Here is a 4,619-nt window from a genome sequence, read left to right as displayed (position 1 = left end):
ACTAATTTTCAGTGGGTACTAGTTTGTGGAGAGGATGAAACTCTTAGGTAGAGTAAAAACAGAAGAACTGTGAAAACAATCTGCTCCTTCAGTGCAGGACGCTGCAGGACATGACTAACCCAAATGTCTACAATGTGATTTTAATTACATTTTCTTAGTTGTATCATTTTATTTAAAGGCTTTTTTCAAATGTAAGTGTCTGGTTTTGGAGGGAAAGTGTAACCCTAACCTCCACGCCTTCTGGTCAAATATGAATTTAATCAATTATAGTGGAAAATGATTGTGGGGATTAATAAAACCAGCCAAACTCTTGCTTTGACATTAACATCTGCCACATTCCTGTTTGTGACACAGACAGATTAAGTATATAAAAGCCTGATGAGCTTTTTAATCCTTCTTGCATTCTCGGTGAGTGATAGAAACAGTATAGACAGCAGATATGGAGGAGGAGGAGGGCAGGCAGAGGTCCAGATGTGGAGGTCTGGAGAGGAGCAGATGGTGCTCTCTGCCGTCACAGGCATGGCTGGGATTAGGTGATGTGAGAAGGGGCACATGGCTGTTGGGGGGAGCGTTGAGGGAAGTCCACATCTGTTTGGATTATGCATGAGGGGAAGATACTGGGAGGACAAGAGGGGAGACGGAGCGCCTCTCATAAGAGGAGCTGATGAGGACAACAAAGCAAATGAGCTGCTGTCCAATTAACTGCAGGATGAAATTCATGCCTGTGAAAGGAGGAGGTGTTCAGCCGCTGATGAATTCACACGCCAAAGATGGAGGTTAGTCACCAAGAGTCCAGAGAGAGATACTAGAAAGCAGGGGTGAAATGATTCCCTACACTGATTTTATTCATGTCATAATTTGTGGTTGACGATAAGATTCATATTTGATATGGGTTCTTTCTGAACAATCCGATTCACTGACCTAAATTGGATCCAGGACATCTTTAGCCAAAACCTCCACCAGTGTGACGCAGAGAGAAAGAACAGTGCAGGGGAAGTTTTCCAGATTCCTCGTATTTGGGTATAAATTCTCAAATATAAGTCATCTTAGCGCTCTTGCCTCACAGCAAGACGGCCCCGGTTCGAATCCCGGCTGGGACCTTTCTGTGTGGAGTTTGCATGTTCTCCCCGTGCATGCGTGGGTTTTCACCGGGGACTCCGGCTTCCTCCCACCGTCCAAAAACATGTTTCATAAGTTAATTGGTGACTCTAAATTGTCCCTAGGTGTGAATGTGAATGTGAGAGTGAATGTGTGTGATTGAGGCCCTGTGACAGACTGGAGACCTGTCCAGGGTGAACCCCGCCTTCGCACATCAGTAACCGGGATAGGCTCCGGCACCCCCGTGACCCCAAAAGGGAAGAAGCGGACAAGAAGATGGATGGATGTTTATTTTCTGGCAACAAAATGATTATCTCTATAAATTAGTTTTATTTAACCCTTTGGAACCGTCCTGCCAATCCGCTGTGAGATCAGTGCAATAAAACTGTGTCTAAAATAAACTTAACCTATCTTAATGTCCTGTGATTGCTGATTAGACATTTTTTTTATTTTAATGAATAAGGCAGAAGATGAGTGTAGATCAGACGGCTGCAGAGCAGAGGACCCGCTGTGGGGGGCGGAGTGATGATGTTAGCTCTAAGAAATCCAATAACGAGGAAACCCATCATTCTTTTATTTCTAGATGCAGACCCACAGGGGTTTTCTGGCACTGTGTTACTCTGTTTGGTTGAGAGCATAGACCAGGAGTGTCCAAAGGCAGGCCTCGAGGGCCAGCCTCCTGCTGGTTTTCCAGAACTCCTGCATCATCTGCTCCTGATTACCTGCAACACGGTCTCAGTAAAATGCGTACATATTCCACGACTTTGCACTCTGAAATACCATGTATAATATACGCCAAACACGCTTTTTGCGTGCATATGATACGCAATGGTAGAGAATGGGTTGCGCCGGCGTACAATATACACGGATTTTTAGGTTTCGTTTTGATCACGTGGTCAGAAATCCTCCGGCTCTTTTCTAAATGACGTTGTTCCTGGTTAAGGTTAGGATTACGGTTATGGTTAGGGTTAGAAAAGCAAATTGTTCGTTTGTGGGGCTGTCTGTGATGCTCACGCCTCCACCAGGGGACGTGTCAAACCTGGAAAACACATTTAACACGTTTAGGACCGCGCGTATTATATGCACGCAAAAACCGGTTTTGGCGTATATTATACACGGTATTTCCCAAATCGTGGCATATGTACGCATTTTACTGAGACTGGGGTGTTACCTGGATCAGGTGTGTTTAGCCAATGAGAAGTATCAGTGGCAGGTTGGTTGGAAAACTAGTAGGACTCCGGCCCTTCCTGGATTTGGAAACCCCTGGCATAGACAGTATAGAGAACTGGAGAGATTACCCCCCCCATCCCCCCCCCTGCATTCCAAACAAGAAATAAACTTCTGGTCCCAGAAAGCCAAAATCCCAAAGACTTCCATTGACAAATAACCAGATGTTACTCAGTCTTTCTATTGGTCAGAATATCAATTCTTGCTCTGGAATCTCATTTAACATCTTCTTGATAACCCACATTTTTTTTCATGATCAGAAGTTATTCAAGTAATAAACTGATCAATCAGACCCCCACCTCAAACATTCAAAGCGTTTGATTGACAGATTCCACCCTGGCCCACTTCCAGTGGAAGGGCTGTGGCTTACAACAACCTTATTCCTGATTAGCGATAGTGGTTGCCATAGAAACAACGACTCAGACCGATTCGGACCAATCACTACTTACTGACGTCTTCTGATCCCAAAACGGCGAAGTCAGTCAATGGCGACTGAATTGACTTAATTTCATTGGAGATAAGGTATGTCATTTGGTGACCTCGCAGCCTTGCCTTGTCCATCTATATATACTGTCAATGTCAGTGGTTGAAAGCAGGCAGAGCCCTGCTCTCCTCTCGCCATTGGACGGTGATTCTAAATACATGATTGGTTTGTCAAAATTTGCCCCTCATTGGATGTTCCAGGTGGGCCAAATATGGTAAAACATGTTTTGTAGGCTTTGTTTTGTACATGTAGCCTGGAACTTTCTATTTTTAAAATGTGCACAAGGTACAAAACATAACTTACAAGTACAAAATGAAGGTAAAGTACGAAAGTAAAGTCTCATTTCTGGCAATATACCTACCACATCTCAATTCAAATGGTGTTTTCTAAGATCACATATGGATTTACTTCATTTTGAAATGATTTTAGAACGGTTCAGGTCGATTCGATGATCTACTTGCCTCAGACAGATCAATCTGGTTGGATCTTAGCAATTGAAAGTCATTTGATCCTTATATTCCTACTGAGAAGACAGATTCTAAGCTGTTAAGATTCTTTTAATGGTTTTTGAATATTTTAATGGCTTTATGTAAGTGATCTTCTTTTAAAGTATGAGCCCTCACAGGCCCTGGGGTCCTCCGGTGTTAGCCTTCATGTTGTCCCTAAGGTGAGGGCCGAAACTTACGATGAGTCATTACGGTTATCACCTGTGGAACATCCGTATGGAGAACTTCAGAGTCTACAGACTGTAGAGGTTTTTAGGAAGAGGCTCAAGACCAACCTTTCCAACATGGCTTTTAGATCATCTTCAATGCTTATTTATGAATTATTTAATAGCTTTATTAAATATTATTTTCTGTATTCAATTTTATTTTGTGCATTTAATGTTATTTTTCATTTATATCTTTACATGCATATTTTGTATTACATTTTAACATCTTTCTTTCAAAGTCTTCCCAGTTTATGGATCTCAGTGAGGATTCTTTGCGCCAGGGGTTGAAAAGTTTAGGACATGTTTTTTATAAATAAAGTTTGATTGAAAAGCAGCAAAGATTTCATGTTTTCCTCAGTTTGTCAATCTCTTTCCTCAAATTTGAGTTTGTTTCTTCACATCTGAGTGGATGGCTTGAGTTTGACAGATCGATCTTCTAATTGGGAGTCATTAGAGTGAGTCACTGCTTACACGCTCAGAGATCACTGCTGCTTTTTCTCCAACACGGAGGACGTGGCGCCCTTCATCGTGCAGCAGACAGGTTGTCACCGTGTCAAAAGTCCTCTTCCTCTTTGGTAATGAGAGTAGAATTGACATTGTGCTTAGTTTTAGCTTTTTCTAATTATGCAGAGTGTGAACGACTTCACTGTCAGGAGAATAATAACTCTTTTCCACTGAATGCTGACAGGAAGGAACTCTGAAAGTCTGTCTTTGGACGCAGAACTGTCACACTGACCCACATATGTTCATCCATCTTTTTCTGTCCTCTAGCTTTGCTTTTTCACTATTCTGATGACGCAGCTCACGGTTATACCGTCACTTAGTCATGTGGAGTGGATTAGTGAGGAGAGTCCCTCCATGCCAGCTAACTGGAGAATAAATCAGTGCAATCTGTCTTCCTCGTTTAGCACATTTAAGACTGAGTCACATGGACCTGTGCTGTGGGTTTTTAGGCCGTCCAGGGTGCAGGTGTGTCTTGCAGTTCCCTTGAGTCTCGTACGGCCACCTCAAGGGACATCATGAAAATGGAACGTACCATTGTCATGTGTGGTAAGTATATCATGACGTGTAGGCTAAGCTCCTCATGGGGATCCTGTG

The 4,619-nt window shown here is 42.8% G+C and overlaps 1 long non-coding RNA gene across 1 annotated transcript in view; it reads left to right on the top strand.

The window, feature by feature from the left end:
• The first annotated feature begins 2,743 nt into the window (after positions 1-2,743).
• Positions 2,744-4,619, top strand: part of LOC112144545 — a 6,139-nt gene continuing 4,263 nt past the window's right edge. The window contains exon 1 of the long non-coding RNA XR_002918910.2: positions 2,744-2,847. This is a non-coding gene — a long non-coding RNA (uncharacterized LOC112144545). The remainder of the gene's footprint in view (positions 2,848-4,619) is intronic.

The sequence above is a fragment of the Oryzias melastigma genome, linkage group LG5, assembly GCF_002922805.2.
Source record: "Oryzias melastigma strain HK-1 linkage group LG5, ASM292280v2, whole genome shotgun sequence".
NCBI classification, from domain to species: domain Eukaryota; kingdom Metazoa; phylum Chordata; class Actinopteri; order Beloniformes; family Adrianichthyidae; genus Oryzias; species Oryzias melastigma.
Note: the sequence above shows the minus strand (reverse complement) of the source record. Positions and strands in the feature narration are given on the sequence as shown.